Source organism: Cyanistes caeruleus, chromosome 3, assembly GCF_971803275.1.
Source record: "Cyanistes caeruleus chromosome 3, bCyaCae1.hap1.1, whole genome shotgun sequence".
Classification (NCBI taxonomy): domain Eukaryota; kingdom Metazoa; phylum Chordata; class Aves; order Passeriformes; family Paridae; genus Cyanistes; species Cyanistes caeruleus.
In genome coordinates, this window is record NC_141703.1 from 52,161,919 (window position 1) to 52,186,044 (window position 24,126).

Here is a 24,126-nt window from a genome sequence, read left to right on the forward strand (position 1 = left end):
TCACATCCTATATACTATATATATATATACACTATAGATTTTCTTTTCAATGCAGCTAATGTGAGATTTCATTAAAATTATTTGATAGTTTTTCTTTTCATAAACATATTTGGCATTTATATTGCTACAACTGGGATTTATATTTCACTTGTAAAAAAGTCCCAGCAGGCACGAGCCCTAATTACCTTAAAGTTTTACACAACATTTTGAAAGAAATCCTTATTTACAGTGAAATTATGCATTGTCCACATAGATAAGGTATGCAGATCAGTAATATTTTTCAACATTAGGAGTTACATATATCCTCTCTAGACTTTACAAGCCTGCCTATGACCAACTAATTTGATTTAATGCACCATTATTAGAGCCTATTGTGCATTTGAATAACCTAATTTATTACAAACAGGATGCAAAAGAACTTTTAAAAGATTCACCTGCAATTCTGGAAAATTATAAATAATTAATACCTAGTTCCATAATGCAAAATTTCCAACAGAGTTAAACAACGTATTTAAAGGCTTTAAAGGCATACTTATTTTGATACTTCATTGTTACAATGTGCACAGGCAATGTCAACAGATCGTAAGGATAAAACAATCTACTTCTTTCGAGTTACCAGTAAGGTTTTTTTTTTTTACCTGAAGGATTACTTTTGGGACTACAAACGTAAGGATATAACTTGAAAGGAAAAAATTTGCTTTGTGTTTGGATATACTCACCTGCATTTGTGTGTCTATTATATATATGCATGTATATATCCATATGGTTGCATTCGGGGGTTTTGTTTGTTTTAATAATACCACCTGGCAATATTAAAGACAACTAAGGTAAAAAAAAAAGCAACTTCTTTTGTAGAAAATTAACATAAATATAAATATGTCTGATTTATTTCTTTATCTGCTTTTCTTCTCCAAAAGAGTAATGAACTAAAGCTCTTTGGAGGTAAAACAGCTGAAGAAAGTAATTTGTTAAGTTTGATATATTTATTTCTATTTTAAACAACACAGAGACTTTCTCTGTGCTTGGAGAATATTAAAACTCTGATGAAATTTAAAATAAAGATGATTTATCTTTCTAGATTCTGAAAGCTACAATTCATGCTTTTATAGTGCTTGATAAATTTTATACAGGAGATGTTCAATATTTTTCTAAACTTAGTTGTCCCAATAGTGTTCATTTTTGAAGAAATTTGGTCCAGATTTGATTTGTTTAGCTTATTTTCCTTATGTGCATTTATTTTTGATTCTTGCACAATTTTTTTTTCTTTTTTGAAAGAATACACACTGTAATTATTAAATAAACCTAGCAAAAATAAATATAGGAAGTAATTAACACTTGACCTGGTTAACATCCAAGAAAGTTATATTTGTATAAAACCAAATCATCCTTTCTATTAATCCTTGCCCTTTCTGTTAATTCACATTTACAGATCACAAAATGTAGTATCTGACTCTTCAGTATACACTCACTAATGTACTGTTTCTTTTTAAACTTCTTTATGATTACATTATTTATCTTTCCAAAAATTGATTTTAGTAATAAAAGTTTTCCCTATCGTAGGCTCTCACTCTTCCAATTCTGCAGTACCTGAACTCTGCTGTCAAATATGTATTGAACAATAAACACCACTTTCACTACCATTCATTATCTCTAGATCTGTGAAGAAATATTAGCTGTGACAGAACCTTTCAGTCTGAGAATTCAGCTGAAGAGAAGATTTAGGGTGACTACAGACAAGTGACATGCCTGAAAGACCACAGAAGGTAATAGCAATTGCATGTGGGGAGAACAAAATAAATTAGAATGTTGACACAAAGTAGTGTTGAGAAGCAAATTACTGAGAAAGAGAAGATTGACAATATAGGCGTAGCTTGAAATGAGTGTAAGGACTTTTCTAAGGTGGTGTTTTAGAAGAACAGCAATGGACAGCCTGGAGAATTGAAAGTGAAAAAAGAATTATTATGACCAGAAGAGGTGAATAGATGAATAGACAGAATTAGAAGGGTAGGATGGAAAGAAATATTGAAATCAGATGATGTTCTAAGTTCAAATATAAAAAGACTTGAAGAATGCAGGGAGACAATTCTTTGCAGGTATTTGCCAACAAAAGCATTCTCAGTACTGATAAAAAAAGAAATGGAAGAAGTGGTTGTACAACAGCATTGTCATTGTGTCAGCTTGTTAGTAAAATAGCCAGGAGAAAATGGCATCAACAAAGGCAACCCCTCATATATAACATTATTTTTTAAAGTAATTAATGTTACTTTCTCAATGAAAAGTTTGCCTATTTGGATATTCCTGCTAAAATATAAAGATACAGACTAGTAATAAACTCTTTAAACAATGAAATGAAAGCAAATGTATATGTTTGTGGTATTTTATCATAGTGCTACGATTCTAATCTGTCATGTTTTATATTAATTCAGTACTTTTTAATAGAGGAGAGTTTATGCACAGTCTAAAATGAGATATATCACTATCTTTTTTTCTGAGATGGTAATCCTGGTTCTAAAATTGTCATAGGCGAAAACATACACATGAGGCGAGAAGAATGACTAAACTATTATTAAAATGTTTGCTTTTTTTTCCAAAAGAAAATTATACAGAAAATTTTGTCTTTATCTTCTGAGATTTTATAACACTCATGACATAGTTTTTCTTCATCACTTCAGTTGAACTTGCTTAGATACTGAACAAACTGCAGCTCCTAAATACTAAATGCCATAAATCCACTGATAATTTATATAACCAGTAATGCATGATTTTCTTGGGAGAGAAACAGAGTGGTCCAGCTAAGTGATTGTTTGTCAGCCTTGCACTTATGCACATTCTATAACTCTATATTTATATCTATATTCTATCTATATCTATTCTATCTATATCTTGATTCTATCATAGTTTTTTTATAAATATATGGAATATGGGCATATACACATAGAGTCAATTGATATCTACATTCCAAGTTCCCCTTTGGATGTTTAGGTACAAAGTTCTAAAGCCAGAGTTATTCATACTTCTAGGTTTGTCTCTTTCTAACACTAACCTTCCATGAGATATTATACTCTATTTCTGCATGTATCCAGAAGCAATCTTATATTGATTAGGTTGAATAGTATCTTACCTTTCTCATGAAAATTTGAGACTGGTCTGTAAACCAACCTTCTTCCTTATGTTACTGGATAGGTTTGAAAATGATAATGTATTTGACAGCCAAAGGAAAATTAAAGGAAATATTACTCACAAAGCAGTTGATAGATCCTCCAACATATACCAAATACACTAAGTAGTAGAGGGTTTCCATGGATTCAATCATTTCCAGAAAAGAAGGCTTCATGACATGTAATGATTACTTAGGAAGGTAAATGTCATCACTCTGAACATCCACCCTTCCTATATCTTTCTTTAGCTTTTATTGATGAGCACAGAATGATGTGGTCTGGGATATCTGTTTGTTCACTTGGGGTGGTCTGTCTCCATGGTGTCCCCTCCCATATTCTTGTGCACCTTCAGCTTACACTGGTGGGGTAAGGTGAGAAACAGAAAAGGCCTTGACTCCCTATAAACGCTGCTCAACAATAGTAGAAGTCTTGGTAGACTACCAGCACTTGTTTGGTCACAGGTGCTAACAATAGGCCCACAGAACCTTCTATGAATAGAAGTAACTCTATTCCACCCCAAACCAGGACACAAACACAATCCGCAGAGATCAAGGTCTGGATCTACCCCTTTTCTGAATTTTCTAACTCTTGGAAAACAGAAGATGTTCACTCTTCCACAGAAAAGTTGATTGGAGGTATTGTGTATATGCAAGTCAGTGGCTTCCATTTTATGCTGCATTGTGAACTCAGGAGGACCTTGGAGTGGAGCTCCTGCAGAGACAAGAGCTTGGTGATTCATGAGGAAAGCATCTTTGCATTTCCCAGCTTCTGCTGTGCTATTATCAGATACTTAGCTTCTATTCTGGGGGGAGGATAAAAAAAGCAAAACCAGAAACCAACAAAACAAAACACATTAAATGCATCTTTAACATTTAAAAAGTGTTAAAGCCTATTTGGAAGCTTTGGAAAGCCCCAAGAGGTACAAGGAAATAAAAAGAAACCTTGCTGGGAAATGTAGGAAAATAATTCTTAATATTGTCAACATAATATTATAGTTATGTTTGCAGACAGGTAGAATACACTAAATATAAGTAATTTAACTTCTAACAGTCTATGTCTCGACTTCTTCTTTCTGCCCCTGCACCAAATACTAGTGAATGTCTTTGCAAGAGTATTGAAGTCTTAATATGTTACTGTAGAAGTCCTTGTAGCAAAAGGCTGGTACACTTCAAATCCAAACTAAATCATGGAAGTTTCTTAGGACATAGCACAAGGTTGTTCACTATCAGAGACTGATGAGAAATGGAATTACTGGAGGAAAGAAAAGCAAAACAAAAGAAGTCCTCGAACAAACAGCTATAGACTGACCTCTTTCCTCTATGGAGTGCAAACTCAGCACAGGATGTTCTCTGATTTTCAACAACCTAAAGCACTGAAGAAGATCTCAAGTATCACTTAACACCATAAATGAGAGGGTGAGATTTATTCCCATTTCAGTTAGAGCTGGATAGACTACTTTGATTAACTTCAGTTACCATCATGTTCTCATTACACACCTGTGATTCCTTTCTTGTGTATATTTGTTCTATATCTCAGTCATGTTGCTCTTGCTAATTTTCTTTCTGAAGTGGCCTACACACTTAGTTTACCAAAGCAGGGCATACACACTCTCTGGAAAAGTGCAGGAACACTTTATTGCCTTTCCTGTCTCCAGAGATTTAAAATGAAAGGCTGGAGTTCCCCCATTCATCAAACTGTTCTTTAAATAAAGTGTAAAATTATTTGATTCTAGATAAAATAGCAACAATTTCCCAATAGTTTTTCAGATGTTTCTTCTCATTTCTTTATGTGCAAGTGAAGAATGCTGATGACTAGATTGTGTTTTTATTTTCCACTGTCAATAAGACAAGTATAACTGTGGATGTAAAATGATGTAAATGCTTAACTGTAGATGCTTTGGGTTGCCTGGCTATAAACTGACTCTATTTCAGTGCTGAAGAGCTGCACAGCCATAGTGTGCTCAGATCAGGGACATTTACCACACAGTTTGTCAGAGATCACAAGATTCCCCCACCCATATAACTTATTATCTGCAGAAAATAATTATGAAGCTGCTGGGTTTTTTTTGAAAAAAGAATTAAAAAAAAAATTAGAGATGAGAAGAATAAAAAATCCCTGTAGCTCTCCCTGTCTACATTTCTATTGCTCAGTATTTCAGTGGATTTTTAAGGACTGTCATATGCTTGTCCTCTTTAGAACAATGATTATCCATTCACAGAATCATAGAAAGCTTGGGTGGGAAGAGATCTTAAAGATCAACTATTTCCAGCCCACCTGCTGTAGGCAGGGACATTTTTCACTAGGTTAGGTTTCTCAGAGCCCCACTGCATCTGCCCTTGAACACTTCCAGGGGTGGGGCTGACAGAAGATCTCTGGGCAATCTGTGAGGCCGTCACCCTCATTATATAACAGGATGATGTTATTTTTCCACTGTAATTTTCCTATTTCCTTCTGCATCACCTGCTTGACTTCCAACCTTTGGCAATTGCTTGCTCCTGTACCCTTAGTAAGTCATCATCATCACTTTAAAAAGTGACCAGCACTGATGGGCCTCACCACCTGTAAAAACATTTTCCTGGGGGAACCTTACTCACTGCTCATTGGTGGTGAACTTGGTCCCTTTCCCCCTACCAAGTTAGTTTACAGTACTGTCAGCTAGCCTCACCAGCTCATGTGCTAGAACTCCTTTTTCCCTCTGAAATAAATGCATCTCATCAGGTGTCAGTAGAAAAAGCATTGAGTAGATCTCCCATCACCATCAAACACAAAAGTTTTCCACTGACACCGAACTCAGAGCCATGCAGTGATCTGATGGATCTGCCTATTCCTATCAATAGTATTTCTTGTTACAGAGGTTTGAGGAAATCACTACTTGTGCTCCTGATCCCTCTACCAATTATCTCAGGGTGATGAAGTCTCTTTTGATTTCTCTTGGACTTCTCTGCGTTATTTCTTCACTGCCAGTTTGTACACTAACAGATGCTAACAAGAGGGTCTTACTAGACTGGAGAATTTTCCAGTCATGTCCCTTATCCGTGCCCCTGGGAGACAGCAGATCTTCCTGTGACTTGGGTCTGGACCGCACATAGAGCCATCCATTCCCCTTATTACAAATACTCTATTTTTTTCTCTTAAAAGGGGATGTTGTGGTGCAGGGTACAACTGCTGTTGTTTTAGGAGACCCCTCTATGGCAGAAAGACCTTTGCCCAACTCATCAGTTGTCTGGCATTTCAGAGCATCATACCTATTGCAGAAGACACCAGTCCTACCAGTCAAATTCTGAGAAGAATGAGGAATCTCGCTCCCGGTACGTGTAGGTGCATGCTTCCAGGCTTCACCTGTAACAAATCCTTGGCTATCAGTCCTTTGACTAATTAGGACTGGGCTCTGCAGGGTTCTGAGTCCATCTGCTTCTCCACTATAATGGAGATTTGAGACTCCCAAGAGTCTTGAGATTGTAGCAGCTCTGAAAATAAATCAGTCTATGTCTTGCTCATTTGCTCAAATACTACTCAGTCTGTTCATTTCTCCCTGTAGCTCCTTCACCTGGTGACACAGCTCCTCAAACACAGCACATCTTCTGCAGAAGAACTGTTTGCTGGCCCCAGCCTTAGGAAGAGGCATCAGGCATTCTGTGACTGGAGAGCTCCATCCTACCATGGGCAGGTCTGGCTGGCTGGTGGTCTTGGACACAGCTATTTCAGTGACTCTTGCAGCTACTTGGGTTGATTTTTAGGGTATGTCAACACCATAACTCAGGAAGATTAATCTGGTATGCCTGTAAGACTGGGGCTAAAAGGATCTCTTTGCTCTTCCTTACCAGCTACTGAGTCTATTGCTGCCTCCATTGAGTCCTCTCCAATGGTCAGAGAGGAGCCCTTGCTGCTCATCCTGCCTGCACAAACTGCCCTGGACCACTCTCACCAATATGCCACATGCCTGCTTGCCTTGCTCCAGGTCACTCACAATCCCTGGAGTCATTTAAATCACCCTCAGCTGCTCCTGGCACCGCCCCCTCCTCACCTGATCACCTGCCAAGGGCTTCCAGATCGTGATGAGGCTTGGGGCTGCTGGACCAGTTCCTGAACTTGGGAACTCCCCCTATAAAGCTCAATCGTAGCCCTGGTTCTTCAGTCACAGCCACTTGAGCTTCACCAACTGAGCTCTTAAGCTCTACCTTCTAAAGAGGAAACAAAATTTCCTTTCTGCTCCTCTAGGACAGAAAGAGATTTTTACCACTATTTATAAGAAAGTGAACTCAGTGCATAGCAGTCAATGTTGTGTTTGTGTGACAGCAACAATGAGCTCAGAAAATGTTTGGGGAAAACACAGAGGTAAAATTGAGAAGCAGTTGTGTTATTAGACCTATGTGAAATAGGACTCTGTGGAAATGGCATGATGTAGAAAGGCCTGAGCAGCCCTTGCTACCAATTTAGCAACATTTTTATCCTAGTGCATGATCTAGAGATTATAATTATGCCTAGTCTGTGTAACATTGTCTCATCCTTTGTGCCTACTTAAAAACCTTTTTAGCACTGAGATTATGCAAAAACAATATTTTGCAGTAATTTTTTTCAGTATTTTCATAAAAACTGTGTAATATTAATATAATCCTAGCTTAAATACTGGTGGCAAGAAAGCAGGATCTACTTTAATAATTTTCTTGTATGAGAAAGCGAAGCCCTTCGTGCTTCCAATATTTTAGGTTCAGAAGGCAAAAAAATGCTACTCTGTTGAGTCTAATCTAGTAAAATAATCACTTTTAGTATTTGATTATGATAATGTTTAAAAAATAAATTTAAGAAATGACAGTCATTTGAGTAGGTCTCCCTGAAGAATCCTCATTCCAGTGACAGTAGTAAAGAAAGCTCTGAAATATATGTGATGTAAACATTCCCAAATAAAAAACAAACCAAAAAACAAACCAAAAGTAAAACAACAAAAATCTTACAATATAAAATATAATATCCTTGAATATTTAGGTTTTCTATGAGGAAAAATCTTGTTAATTTTTCAATACATTTTATTTTATGAAAATTATTTAATAAATCTACTAAAAAAAATCTGCTAAAAAGGATGGATAAGAATTTTTAAGTGGCATGTATAAAGTTCAGACAGCAGCTAGAACAAGGGCTCCTTCTCATCACCTTTTACATGATTTTATTTTTTACTAGAATTCAAGACCTGATTTATTTGTTTGGTTTTTTTTTTGTTTTTTCTGACTTCTGAAAGTGAAAGAAAGTACTGAAATGACTCATTTTATGACTGGTTTTGTTTTTGATGGGGTTGGTTTGTTGGTTGGTTGGTTGGTTTATTGGGATTTGTTGTTGCTTTGGGGGGATTGTTTGGTTTGGTTTTGAGGTTTTTGTTTTGTTTCAGTTTGGTTTTGGTTTTTTTTAGCTTGAAGAAAAGGTTAATTCAGCTTTAAATGGAACATTTCCTATTTGGTGGTTGATTTTTTTCTCGGTTTTTTTTTGCTTGTTTTTATTTGGGTTTTGTTTTTAACAGTTACCTATTTATTCTTACTCTTCTCAGACAAATGAAGTAGCAGCTGTATGAGACAGACGTTTTTTCCCCCAATTTGACACACAGCTGTAAATTCAGTGAGTGGGCATATCTAATAAAGCTCTTAAAATATTTCCATCCCTTCCGATCAGCAAAAATGTGCTAAGGGAACCAAGAAAAGAAATAATTTAATTCTTCACTGACATTTTTAAAGTTCACACAACTCAGAAGAGATTCCTAAGGATTGAAAAGCATCAAAGAGAACTTCATTATATTCCTTTAAATGGTCATGAGGGAAAACAGTGAGTTCATAATTTGCTGGGAGAAAATACAGAAAATCTGGTATGAAATGTCCAAAGTAAAGTAAATCCACATAGCTTGATTAAGGGTAGTCAACATGGATTCAGACAGGAGAGGTCATGCTTAACTAACCTGCTGGAGTTCTTTGAAGATATTACTGCCACAACAGATAAGGACAATTCAGTAGATGGTAGTATATTTAGATTTTCAAAAGCACTTAGCAAGGTTCCACATCAGAGATTAATGACTAAAACTAAAGAGTCATAAAATGGAAGATAAAATGGAAGAGTAATGTAAATGTTTCCCTTGATACAAACTGGTTTTCAGCTTGCAAGCAGCTTAGATTGGGGCAGGCCAATAGGTCATTTTTCATTACTTCTGTTCATAGTTTCTATTGGTGTGTTACTTACTGCAGTTGGGAGCAAAAATTTGAGAATGGAGGAGATGGTCTGACTGGAAACAAAATAAATACATGAGAAAAAGTAAGAGACATATATATATATATGGTTCTGGCCAGGCAACTCCAATACATTTAGCAGTGGAAAAGGTACATAATTTTTTTTTCAAAATTATTTTGGTGTTCCAGGAAATTATAATGAAAATTAAACATATTTTTTTCTAGTTGCATACATCAGATAAGAAAAAGTATATATTCTTCTCTTGTTGTTTGGCTTGAATAGCAAATTGAGGTGTAGGCTTGCTGCAAAAAGTTTGAGGCCTCAATGAAACATGCTACCTGCTGAGTTAAAGACTGTCTGCTTTCGTATTTTGCATAGCTGTTTTAATCAGTGTAGAGTAGTACTGGAAGCAACAAAGTCTAACAAAATTATACTTGCAAATTGTCCTAGAAAAGGCAGGGGATAATTTAACTAGATTTCATATGTTTAATAGAGGAAAGAGAAAAAGGAGAGGAGAGGTTCGGAGAGGAAGGGAAGAGCAAGGGAAGAGGAAGGGAAGAGGAAGGAAGGGAGGAAGAAAGGGAGGAAGTCTATATATCTGAAAAAAATCCAGATCAAGCAAACCCTCATTTATCTTGGAATTTTCCTGTGGCTCTCAAAGCACTAAGGGATAAACTGAATTCCAGTTAAATGCTGCTGGTTGTCAAAAGCAGAATGTCAATAAAACTTCTTGAATAAAGGGAGTGGATTTCCTGCACCAACACAGCAGAGAAAGCTAAGAAAACAAGTCTATATAATTAAAAATGTGAGATTATTTTCATTACTAGTTTCTGAATTATACCATTATGTACCTTACCAAACTGCAATTAGGACTTTTTTTCCCTATTTCCTTTTTTTTTTTTTTTTTTGTTTATAACTAGTTGGTAGTAGCTTAGTTCATAGAAAACATACCCTAAGTACTCAAATTAATCTCCTATGCCTAACTGCATATTGTTTGCAATCGAAGATGGTATTAGAGTTGCAATAATGTGTTTGCTATTGTAGTATTACAGAATATTATAAATAGAAAATATTTTTTCAGTTTTGCAGTTCTGCCAGTAGGTGGTACTAGTAGTTTCTAAATTTGATAATAAATGTCTTTGACTTGAATATTACACTTTTCTGTCACAGCAAGTAATGTGTTTTTACTCTACTGAAAATAACTTATTTATATTTGATGCACTTGCACTCAAGGGTGGATTTTAATTCAGTTATTATTTCTTTCAGTGGTGATATCTGTAAAGTATCCTTTAAAATGCAATTTAGAATTTTGGTGACAAATTATTACATATATTAATTAGATTTCAATTGAAAGGTAATATTAAAATATATTTTATAAAAAGTGTCCCCAGCCTTACAGCATTTGGGTCTTCAAGATAAAATCCAGAATTCAGCTCTAAATTTTTTTAACAATATTTGCTCCAAGATTCAGAGATGAGTCATTCCAGTAGTCCCACTACTTCTTTTTAATTCAATATACAGGCTGCTAAGTCTTGAAAAATTATCTGTTGTTTTACTGTGTAGGTCTTTTAAACATATGGGTGTACCTGAAGGAAAATTCCACTTTTTTTCTCTACTTATGGGGCAGCCAAAACCAAATAGCTGCAAAAACACTATAGTAATGCCTACAGAAAATACTAATGCAAAGCAAGGAAATTTCTATATAAGGCCAGAAGACTTGAATTGTGCCAATAGTAGCACTTCTGTCTTTGTTAGTGGGTGACAATAGATGCAACAGAAAAGTTACTTTGTTGCAGGCTGGTTGTCCTTAAAGGACTGAGTTAAATACCTCTGTGAAACAAAAATAAATTAAACAGAATTCAAAGCTTCTTCTGAGATGTTACACGATTTAAAAAAATAGTGAGGAGACAGTGTTAATTTGGGTGGGATTGAAACCTATTTTTCCTAGGATATGTCAAAGATTAAAATGAAATCAAACCCCAGAAATTACATATTGCAATAATATACTGCAGTAACCTTGAAATGTTTGATTTGACACATAGAATTGTGGCCATCATGTCAATGGTTCTGGCATTGTCACATTCATATAAACAATAATAATTAAAATGACAGAAAGTGACATTATTAGCATGTACCCATAGTTGTGTGATCTGAATTTGTGATGGAAATGTGAAGAGGCTACAGATTCCTAAGTGGAAAGATGAAGACCAGGTTATGTACTTCTTTTACAGTATCTGTAATGCCTCAATCAGGAGATTTACTTCCTGTCAGACAGCTTTTCTTAATAGTGCATATCAGTTCTTGGTTATATATTTTATGCCTTTTTATTGATAAAAATCAATGAGATTGTGTTCAAGCTGTCTGTTTCTACAGGTGTTTGACAGTATTTGGAAAGGATACGTACTAAATTTTGTGTATTCTTCTGAACTTCATGTAAAATGACTGATCTATGATGGGTACTCACTTGTTTTCAAACCACTGCCTGTCTGCAAACTAAGATGGTTTTTGTTAGTTTTATTCTAATTTTCATCATTGCTGATTATTGAAGGAAAAGAATGCCCAATTCTCTCAAGGAACTTCATGGGACTTTATCTTCTCACCTCTTCACAAGTAGTCATTTGACAGAGGTTACTGCTGTGGTGTATGTTCATACATGATAACCACTCTTCTTATTTTAGTCATGAATAGTTCATGGCCTGAGTTACAAATTTTGGATTCTGAGGTATGAGTGATGAAGTTTCACTGATAAATAAGGTAATGCATGTAAGTGTTGAGATGAGCCTGGCTATTGCAGCCTTTCTTCTTGTCAGACGGAATATGCCGAGTGGGAACTCTTATGTTTATACTAAAAATATATTTGGCTGTAGCAGATAGGAGAGTGTTTCATGATAATGTGCACATGAATTTTTTGCATTTAGTTTTCAAGATTCTTGATTGATTGTCACCAAGTAGTATAATAAGTAACAAGGCTGTTAAAGGCAGGAGTGTCTAATATTTAATTTCAGAGAAGTAATTGGCTTGCTCAGAAACTGAAAGGGCAGATTTTGTGGTGTGGTGCTATATAAGGACTTAAGCATGATGGTCACCTTTCTATGACAAGATTTGGGCAATATGATATGGAAACACGCAAAATGGAACATCTGAAGAAACATGGAGCAAGATCCTTCCCTACCTAAGCTCCTCTCAGTGGTATTCAGGCAGCAAGAATTCGTAGCCTTTGTGCTGTACAGTTAGAAAAAGAACAAGAATCTTGAATACTGTCAGGGCACTGAGGGCACCACCAGTCCTGACTGACCCTGCATTCTTCAGGGCTTCCCATACCCTGTTCATGGTCCAGGTCCCCAAGCCACAGCCCAGCCCAGCCTCAGCCTGTTCCCATCCCACAGGAGCCTGGTGCCTGGGGCTGCCCTGGTGTCGCTGGCTGCCCTGCCCCTGGGAGGTGAGTGGCACAGGCCCTGGCTGCCAGACTGTACCCTGACCGACCCTGAGGAACCCTCCCCAGCTCCTGAGCCCTAGGGAGAGCCTGGCCTCTACAGAACTCCAGGAGGCACTGAGAGACTGCAAGAGTCTGCAGCCTGGGACTTGAGCAGAAACATTCTGAAGGGAAACTCTGCGTTTCAGCTTATGATTTCACTCCAAGTTTTTAATATCCAGTAAAATATAATTTGTTTAAACTGTAATTTGTCAGGGAAAAACTAACTAATTCCTTTCTTTCATGGCTAAATTACTGAAGACCTCCATAATGTTTAGGGCTTTTTGAGGCATGCTGGTAAGATATCTGGATCCTATTTCCAAGTCTCACACTATTCCAAAGTCAAGCCAAAGCTGACTAAATGAATCACTGCTTAAAGATAGTTGGCAGCAACAGAAATTCAGGCAGCAAGATTCATTTAACACATTGATCCATAATAGCAATGCAGACTGAGTCATGCTGACTATTATATTACCTTGGAAAATTCAATTATCTACTTGGTTCCTTGCTGTTTTCCCACCATAAATGGATCTATCTGTATCTATACACACATATGTATAAATGTATATAATATCTGTATGCCTGCTTATAAACATATATTTCCATTTACAGACATCTTTACAGACATTTATGCACTGATATACAGTAGCCTAATACATGTATTGATATATGAGTGTATACCTCTAGATAATAACTATAACCAAAAATGGTTTTGTTCCAAATATGCAGGAGATTGCTATATTTTTATACCTATATATATGTATATGTATATATATGTGTGTGTGTATATATATATATATATACATCTTCAAGCAGAAGAGTCACTAAAACTATTGTACATGGATTGCTACTAATTTAAGAGGATACTCAGTGCCCCTGAATCTGCTGCAAAAGGGCTGTTATTCCAAGCAGCCTTTAGGGGAGCTTCTAGAATCACTAAGTGTTGATGTCTTATTTAGAAGGGAGCATAGTGTTGGTGTAATTTTTTTAAGATATATTCTTTTGTTGAAAGGTAAAGACTAAATTACTTTGAATATTTATTTCTTTAAGTTTAGACAGCATACTAGAAATTCAGAACACTGACAAATTTATGATTAGTATAAATGCCTTGAAAATCTAAAACTAAAATTTTTTGGAGACTAGTCACAAGTACATAAAAATAAACCTGCTATGTTGTAGCAGAATACACACAAATAAATTTGAGGTATCAAGAATGTCATTGAGAATAAGGCCCCACCCTGAATAGTAAGATTCACGTACAGTTCGTTTCTTAATCATTTAGGAATACATCCCCTGGCTCTGAAGCCTAGATTTAATTGAAATATTTGTAAAAATCCAGCCCTAGTATTTAAAAACTTTTTACATTAAGAACATAAAAGGCATTTATACTTAAAATATTTTTAGTAGAGTTTATTTGTTGTTTAAACTTACTTGTTCTATAGTCTATGAATTTGTTCTCTAAGGATTGTTACACTAAAATTTTATGTTTACTTATTTTCTTTTATCATAATGTTTTTTCTTTCCCACCCTCTAAAATAAGAGCATCAATCACTTACCTTGTTCTCTATTAATGTATTCCTTGTTTGTCCTTTTCAACCTGAGATAAATATTGTTTCAATTGTTTAAGATTACATTTTAGAGAAATACAGTATATATGTATTGAGAAAAAAAAAAAAAGCTTAAGAAAGTCACTCTGGTTCTCAGAAGGAAAGGAATGGTGTTTCTCAGGAATGGCGTTCTGACCAGCACTGTTTGACATCTGTGGGCAACATGGACAGCGGAATTGAGTGTACCCTCATCAGGTTTGCTAGTGACACTAAGCCATGTGGTGGACACTTTGGAAGAAGGGGTTGCTATCCAGTGGGACCTGGACAGACTTGAAAGGTGGGATGGTACATACCTCATCAAGTTCAGTGAGACCAGGTACAAGGGCACCTGGACAATCCCAACCACAATTACAGGGTGGACAGAGAATGGATTGAAAGCAGCCCTGAGAAGGTCTTGGGGGTGGACCAGAAGCTCAGAACAACCTTGTGCATGCAGACATGTTGAAATCCAGCTGTGTCTTGGGTGACATGGAAAGATGCATGATCAGCAGGGCAAGGGAGAAAACTCTCTCCTTATAAGCCACTGTGGTGTAGGACCCCCTTAAGAGTACTGCATTCAGCTCCAGAGCTTCCAACATAAGAAGGACCTGGGCCTCTTAAAGTGAGTCCAGAGGAGAACCACGATGATGGTCAGAGGGCTGGAGCACCTCCATGAAGACAGGCTGAGAGGGTTGGGTTTGTTCAGCCTAGAGAAGGCTCTAGTGAGACCTTACAGCACCTTAAAGTACCTAAAGGAGGGCTACAAGTAAGCCAGAGAGAGACTTTTAATAAGGACACCTAGTGATAGGGAATGGCTTTAAAATGAAAGAGAGTAGGTTTAGGCTAAATATAAGGAAAAAATTCATTACTGTGAGGATGGTGAAGAACTGGAACAGCTTGCATAGAAAAGTTGTGGATGCCCCATCCCTTGAAGTGTTCAAAGGTTGGATGAGGCTTTGAGCAGTGTGGTCAAGTTGTAGGTGTTCCTGTCCATGGCAGGGAGGTTGGAAGTAGATGATCTTTAAGGTCCCTTCTAATCCTAACCATTATTTTGTTATAGGATTCTACGATAAGAATATTAAATTGAAAACTACATAACTTATTTTTTACTCCTCAAAAAGAAAATAAAGGTAGAGTCATGCAGTCCAGCTTTGGAGTAGCTGTTTACATTTAAGAGTTACTTATGTAAGTAATACCTTTAGTTAAAAGAGATCTGATTATGAAAAACTGCAGCCAGGATTTAATCGATAAATACAAGAAAAAAAATAATTACTCTTGATTTGGTTTACTCTTTTTTTCAATGTCAACTACAGTGTTCTTTTATTGTTTCTCAAAACATTATCTAGATTCATGTACTCCCACTATGCTACAAATGGTTTTCCTATTCTGTAATGTCATATTGCAGGGTATATTTAAAGTCAGAAAAGTGTATAAGCATCTATTCAAGTTTTAAAAATAGGAGAGGTCTATACAGTTTGTATTAGTGAATTCAAGAGGTCTGGTAACATGTTTAAATTCTGAACATGAGCTTAACTGTTGAGACATATGAAATTTTTCTCTAATACACCTATTATGAGGAAACCAAAATCTGTTTGGATAATTTCTCCATAGCTTTTCTATATTATGTTTTAGTACATAAGAATTAATGCCAGAGTTTTTCAATTTCTTGTATAAAGAAACTCTTCAGAATCTTGGACATAGAACTGTTACGAAAAATAGTTTTATTTCAATTTAAAGTTTTTTTAGCTCACTCAAAAATAAGTTTCTTGGTATTAAAGTTATGTTTTTACTACCTAACTATAAGCAGGCCATTAATAAGTTATTGTGAATACCCAAGAGTAAATACTGTACATTCACTGCTGGTTACAATTAAAAATATTTCCCTTTTATAATGAATTTTGGTCAATGATTAAAACATCCTTTTTAAAAAAAAAAAAAAAAGTTTTTGTTCTGTCTTTGAAAAAATTAAGAGAGAGCATGGCAATCAGATCTGATGAACAGCACTGGCAGAGCTTAGGAATGTAGTTACATTTAAATAATCAGTATAAATATTTAAACAACATTAGAATCCCTTTATCATTCCCAAAAAGTCACCCAAGATCAATGGACTGAAAGTAGAAAAAATCCTCAGCAAAATAAGAACATGGTTTATTTTTGACCTGAACTATAGAAAGTTTATGAGGTAAACATGTTCCATAATCTCGCCTCTGGCAGAAGAGACTCTATTCCTGTCATTGACTACTAACTTGAAGATGACATAATGAAAATCTAATTATATAATATAAAGGAATTTTTTTACTTTTGTACTTTTTAAGGGCAGAGCTGACAATTTGGGTGTTTTCATCTTAACACTACTTAGATCCCAAAGCTGAAATCCACTTTTAAGTCAATAGTTCTGCAAACATAATGCATAATGCTTCACTACACAGCCAAGGCAAAATAGGGGATTTAGGTGGGTTGTTTTGGATTTCCATTTTTCTTTTCCGGAGAAGAATCACATCCAAATGCAGATATTTTGACATTTCTAATAAAGATTACATGTTTTTACCAAAATAATTATTTTTTATAGACTTTATGAGACTACATATATGTAAGTACAACTCTGATCTTTGTTATTTTCACAAGTAAGATTACAGCCATGGACTTCAGGAGAATGAATTTTAGCCTTTTCAGGGATCTTCTCTGAATAATCCATGGGAAGATGCCCTGAAGGGACCTTGGAGATGTCCAAGAAAGCTAATCCCTTCCAACCCAACCCATTTTGCGATTCAGTGATTATTTTAGGACAATTTATCTCTCTTTGCAGGATCAACAGTGTCTTTTCACAAGTACTTTAAACATTTGGACATTATTTAGAAGTCTGTAAGTGCAGTAATCCATGTGTAGTCAAAGTTATTGCTAAATTTAGGCAGTCACAGAGACAATTGTCTCAAAAACATTAGTGACAAATTTTGATGGCTTTGGTTGGGAAAAAATTAATTTTTTTCATAGCAGCTGGTATAGGCCTTATGGTTTAGATTTGTGCTGAAAACGGTGTTGACCATTCAGGGATGTTTTAGCTATTGTTGGGCAGGGCTTACACAGGATCTTTTCTGCTTCTCATGCCACCATCAGAGAGGAAGGCTGGAGGTGCACAAGGAGTTGGGAGGGGATACACCCAGGACAGCTGACCACGACTGACCCAAGGGATATTCCAGACCGTGGTGTCCTGTTGGCATATAAAAGATGGGTGAAGAAGGAAGGAGGGGCCATTTGGAGTGAGGTTGTTTGTCTCCCGTGACCATGACATGTGATGGATGGAACCCTGCTTTCCTGGACATGGCTACACTGCTGCCTGACCATGGGAAGCAGTGAATGAGTTCCTTGTTTTCCTTTACTTGCACACACAGCTTTTCTTTACCCCTTAAACTGTCTTAATCTCACTTTTCTTTCTCCCACCCAGTCAGGGGAGGGAGGGAGGGAGGGAGTGAGTGAGTGAGTGAGTCAGTCAGTCAGTCAGTCAGTCAGTCTGTATGGGGCTTCTTTTCCCAGCCAGAGTTAAATCATGACAGAAATTAAGCATAAATACATATAAAATAAGAAATTAATGAGAATAGGTAGACCGATTATTATACATTAAATGTTAAACTTTTTCAGAATGCATATTTGTGCTGCCTAAGGTAAGGGAGGAAGAACAAAAAGTAAGGAAACCTGTATTTTTCTTCCTGGGAGGTATTACAGAAGAACAAGTGAAGCATAAAGTATTCACGCTGTTGGAGCCACATACTGTGGCAAGGCACAGAGAATTCTTAATTGAATCAGGTAAGAAGCAGGCTAAAACAGTTAAAAAGAACAGCTTTTTCCATTTAGCTGATGGGTTTTTTTGTCCTTTTCAAGGCACCTGTATTTTGTTTAAGTACATAACAAAAAACTGCCAACACCTCATTTCACACTGCATTTGTAAATGACTTATTTAAGGCCAGAAATAAGTAGCTACTTGTTAGCAGAAATCTCATTTAGCTGTCAGTAAAAAAGTATCCTAAGAGCATCTAATAAAGTAATAATATTGAATACAATGCTTAGAGCTTCTGCATGTAAAATAAGATTGAACCAGGCACAATGCTTAGCAATCACTCAGTACCTATTCAGAAGTTTACAAATGGGTTTAGAAGATATGTATCTAAATACTCTATGATCTAAAGAAAAAAAGGCTATTATGAAATCTGTAGACTACTATGAAATAATGGAGAGTAAACATTTTCTCATGTTATTTGTGTCTTGGCAGATTTCTTCATTGTTAGCCATTAAAGACATCCCCTTAAAGAGTTAAAATTTTGTCTAAAGTTTTTTGTATTGTTGGTTATACAAAAACACTGCTTCATTTGCTTTATTTTAGTTATCACATATATCTCATTTTTTATTTATTTTCTCTGTTTTAAGGTGTCAAATTTTTTTTTCAGTGCAAAAAAATTTGAATGAGTTGAGGTTATGAGAAGCAGAACAGGAACAGTATTGAAACTTTAAGTTTTCATGGCAGAAGAACATGATTTTACATCCAACTCCATCATATACCTGTGCAGTTAAAGTGATGCCCACTTTCTGATTTTGTGAAATAAAATCTTTCTTATTTTGTCCTGTTTTCAATACAGATGGATACTTTTCATATTTTTTACTAATAATTTTTCTTGAATATGTTAGTGTTCTCTATACCTTTTCCCCTTACCTCTTTTGCAGTATGTAACAGAAGCATGGTTTCAGTTTCATAGATCTTCAAAATCATTCTTATATCACATATTATTTTTTGAGATTTCACTTCCTGTTCCCTGTTGACTCATCATGGCCAGTCTCCATCATCTCCCATTCAAATTATAAAATATGAAGCTATTAAATTTCTCTAGTTATTTACTTAAACCTATGAGGAACATATATAATAATAAACTTGTCACCATTCAGGCTTCTAATAAGCTAATGACAGTGACTTTTATATCTTCTTTTATTATTTACTTGTTTTCTCTTTTTTCTGTCTCTGACACAGTCCTGGGTTGTAATGTTATAAAGGATTTTACATAAGAGGTAATGGGGGTTTTAGTTGTTGGTTGGTTGGTCGGTTGGTTGGTTATTTTTTGCTTTTTTTGTAGAACGATTTTTATCTCAATGAATGCAAGCATTGTGGTTTAACCTCAGCCAGCAAAACATCCCCACACAGCCACTCCCTCCCTCCCTCCCTCCCTCCCTCCCTCCCTCCCTCCCTCCCTCCCTCCCTCCCTCCCTCCCTCCCTCCCTCCCTCCCTCCCTCCCTCCCTCCCTCCCTCCCTCCCTCCCTCCCTCCCTCCCCAGTGGGTTTGGGGAAAGAATCAGAAGGGCAAAAGTGAGAAAACTCATGGTTTGAGATAAAGACAGCTTAATAGGGATAGCAAAAACCCTATTAGGAAAGAGCAACAAGGAATTAGTTAACCTTCCCTTGGGCAGGCAGATGTTCAGCCATCTCCAGGAGAGCAGCACACATAATGATTACTTGGGAAGACAAACACCATCACTCAAATATCCTCTCTTTCCTCCCCATCTTTCCCTCACCTTATATACTGAGCATGAAACCATACAGTCTGGAATACCCCTTTGGTCACTTTGCATCACCTGTCCTGGCTGTTTCTCCTCCCAACCTCCCAAGCAGCCCCAACTTCCTCACCATCACGGCAGTACAAAAGGCAGGCTCTTTGTGAGCCATGCTCAGCAACGTCAGAAACATTTCTATATCATCAACTCTGTGTTAAGAACAAATCTAAAACACAGCCCTGTACCACCCACTGTGAAGAAACCCTACCCCAGCCAAAACCAGCACAGCAAGTCTAGTCAATAATAAGTTTGCACACTTTCCATTTCTTTACAATCCTGCTAAATTGTTATCGTTTGAAGACAACTCATTAGCTATAAAAGTTTATCCACATAGCAAGTCTGTATTGCCAAGAAAAACTCTTTGAAATGTATAACTTTTCATCTAGAAAAATATTACATTATGTGAAACGTGTGTCAATAAGTCATTTACATAAGAAAAAAGAAAACTAAAAAAGAAATATATATTGCAGGCAAAATGCCACTTATATGTTTTTCATTATCATATGACCTCATCTGGAAGCTGAACTGAAATATTAAACATGTTAATAAGTGACTTGGAAAAAATGTGGATATGAGCGTTTTCACAATATTTTGAGGTCCTTATCTTTCACAATCATAGGAATACCATTGCACTTCTGTACCATTTTATTGTCTCTTTTCCTAGAAATTTTTGGAGCTGAAAAAGGTAAAAAAAATCTTTTGTGTATTTACAGCATGTAAGTATGGGTCTGTATTGCTTTGAAGTTCAGATATGGAATGCCTCATGTTTTTTCTGAGCCTTCTATTTTTTTTGTTGTTCTTCTTTGACATTATTGCACAACAAAAGTCCAGGAGATGTGGGAAGAGACAATGGATCTGATTCTGTTGTCAGACATAAATCCCTGTACAGAGAAAAATTTCAGAAATCCTGAGAAACAGGAAAAGAGGACGATGCCTAGATTTTATATGGGTATCTGAACCTTTAAGATGTTTGGCAGATGACAATACCTCTTGGAATATTAGCTGAGTTCTCTTGTTCAATCTAATGTGTGATTTAAACACAGGATCTCAGAATCAGAGAACAGTTCAGGTTGGAGAGGACCTCGAAAGATCATCTGGTCCAAACTTTTGTAAGAAAGGAATCTTAGTTTAGATTATCTATCATCCTGTCCAACGACATCTTGAAAACTTACAGTGATGGCAACTCTACCATGTCCCTAGGGAGTTTTTTTTCCAGTGAATGGTTGTTCCCACTGAAAAAAATTCTGTCTTATTCAAAGATAAAATCTGTCCTGGTGCAATTTGTACAGGTTGTCCCTTGTAGTCTCTGCAGCTCTTTGTGAAGATGAGAGCCTCCATTGTCTTTGTAGTCACCTTTTTAAGTACTGGAACACCATGATGAAGTCCTCCCTGAACATTCTCTTCTCCACAATAAAAGATCTAATTTCTTCAGACTTTACCCACAGAACAGGGTCTCTAACCATTTGATTATCTTGGTGGAAACTTATCAAACTACTCACCCAGCTGAATTATTCACACCTATATACTTTCTGATCTCCATAGGATTCTTATTTGAGCAACAAAATAAAGGACATTAATATTGCCTCAGGATCAATTCAAAGTCTACAATTCTCATATCCTACACCGGCTTTTGAAAATGCTGCTTCCTTGCTATATGCATGTACAAGGGAGATTCAGTCCAAACTACCTTGATCCCCTAGATCCTCTCTTGCTCCTTTCCATGTTCTTCTATTAAGTGGCTGTTAATGTTCTAATGCCTCATTGTTACACCAAAGACCCATCATAAAACTATTCTATGATTCAGATGTCTCAAAAATTGCTGTCTGAGAAGAGAGGAAGGGACAGGAAATTCATTAACAAGCAGAATAAGTAAAGAAGAAGTAAAAACTGTAAATAATGGTACTGCCAAAGCAGTCATTGTAGCTGGATCTCTCTAGCTATGAAAAAGGTATGACAAGAGAAGATAATCCCTTTTTCTGTAAAGGCAACAGAAGTTGCTGAACAGAAAGTTGCTTGATAGATATTTCTAGACACATGTACATAAGTACTTATTTATGTGTGCAAGCATATACATGCATACATATATACATATATACACAAAGCAAGGAGCTATGATGTTTTATTAAAGAGAATTTGAAAAGATTACACTTGAAGAAGTAAATCAATTTCATATATGCATTTTTATAAGAAAGAGAAAAATGACTGAAACATTAGAAAAAATAAAGGTCTTAATCTGAGCAGACAGTTTTGGAAAGCTTGTGAAATTCATGGCCCAATTTACCTCAGCCCAACTATCCTGGGTGTCAAAATATTGATTGTCTAGTCTAAATGAGCTGCCTTGGATATTCTTCTAGTAAATGGAGACAGGTACTTTAAGACAGATGTCATGACTCACATTTTAGAAATTTATGGTAATGCCATCCCCTCTTCAGAATTTTTTTGCAGAACATTGGGATTTTAAAAACACTGCTTCAAGTCCAAGCTATTATTTGTGTCACGTAATAGAAAATATTAAACCTGTTAAGTGAAGAACCCAATTCAGAACACAATTAAAATACTTAATACCACAAAATTGCACTGTTTAAAGCTTAAAAGAAATGATAGGATATTGCACTAAATTTTATTTAAATTGCTATGAGTAGAAACCCTGACCAACAACAAGTTTAGATTCAGAAAAAATAAACTATGATAACAATCAAAGTGGAATAGCTTTTGAGTTCTGAAGAACAAAATGAAATTAAAAGATGAGCAGATACTCTGGAGCACTTAAAATACTTTGCAGATGATTAAAACAGTTAAAGCTTTTTGAGTACATTACCATTATTTATGCATGATGGTGGAGTGTTTTTGCAAAAGGCAGGAGTCTTTCATGAAGTTGTTCCTACCTATGTTGAGTTTATATCTCTTAACAGATGCAGAAATTGAGGGACAAATATGGCTTCCAGCCAAAAAAAGATAAAGAAAGATGTCAGGGAAAATAATCCTCTAAATACTTTAACAGGAAGGCAATGAAAATTCCAAAGGACAAGATAGTAGTCAGGAAAAGACTAAAACTGTGTTATTTGAAAGACCTGGAATAGAAAAACTTAGTTGAGCTACTTGTAATTGTAGAGTAAGAAGGCTTGAGGAGTCAGCTGTTCTTCTGTCATGATTATGAGGCTATGGGACCTGGCTGAAGATACCATAATTTGCTTTATTTTCTATGTCTTTCACGTCTGTATTTTAGTTTCCTTCCTGCTGGAGTACCAAGGCAAAGATGGACTGAAGGCAACTAACTTTTCCCTTGACAAGTAAAAAGGAAGTATGTGTATTGGGGACCTGAAAGGTACCCATGTCTTAAAATTTAAAGATGATTTGCCTTCATGGACAATAAAACCTTTCACTGGTACTTTTTGTCTGTTCTTTTGTTAGAGTTTTCTTTAACAGACAAATAATTTATGAAAACTTGAATAAATTTTCTAACTTTCAACCAGAAATTCAGATAAATTTCCAGCTAAAATTAAGCTATTTCAAAACTCCATAGATCCCTCAGCCTAGTTCTTAAGGACGTTTTCTTGATGTGAGACACCAAACTTCTTCCTAATAATAAACTGTGGATACCGCAAATACTGAGGCATTCAGTAAATTAGTTGTATATAGTCTCAACAAAATGCAAAAATTGATAAAGGTCTATTCCAGTAATGTTGCAGGGAAATTCTGTTTAACTCCATATGAGAAAAAATTAAAAAAATCTATTTTTCTAGTAAAATGTGTAAGAGTACCTCATAAGAAAATACTCACATGTATTGAATGATTAGTTTATATTAACACTAACTATATTAAAAAAAAAAAAAAAAAAAGCTAGAAATGAGGCCATAAAACACATCCTGGTGAGTACAGTAACAAAAATGTCCTGCAAATAAATTGGGGCACAGCAGGAAGGACTCTGTGCATAAGCAGCAGGCTCTTAAAATTGATCATCTGTCTTGCTGAAAGTTAATGGAGCTCTCTCAATATAGAAACAATATAGTCAATCATGCTTCGTAGTATAATTAACTACTGACTAAAGTTGGAATGAGTTGAAAATATTTCATGGGTATGGCAGAAAGACTAGCAGAGTTGATGATCTTCCTGG

The 24,126-nt window shown here is 35.9% G+C and overlaps 2 long non-coding RNA genes across 7 annotated transcripts; one reads left to right on the forward strand and one right to left on the reverse strand.

The window, feature by feature from the left end:
• Nucleotides 1–374: 374 nt before the first annotated feature.
• LOC147654147 (uncharacterized) lies at nt 375–7,119 on the reverse strand. The gene is made up of 2 exons (XR_015284545.1): nt 6,404–7,119; nt 375–3,869 (listed from the first exon to the last, which is right to left on the reverse strand). It is a non-coding gene; the product is annotated as an uncharacterized LOC147654147 (long non-coding RNA).
• Nucleotides 3,676–15,568, forward strand: LOC111932006 (uncharacterized). Of its 6 annotated transcripts, none has more exons than XR_002865887.2 (4): nt 3,676–3,711; nt 6,297–6,466; nt 6,697–6,896; nt 6,983–15,568. It is a non-coding gene; the product is annotated as an uncharacterized LOC111932006 (long non-coding RNA). The 6 variants fall into 6 exon arrangements; XR_015284549.1 differs by having other exon boundaries at nt 3,706–3,793; nt 6,394–6,466; XR_015284547.1 differs by lacking the exon at nt 3,676–3,711 and adding an exon at nt 3,755–3,793.
• Nucleotides 15,569–24,126: the final 8,558 nt, after the last annotated feature.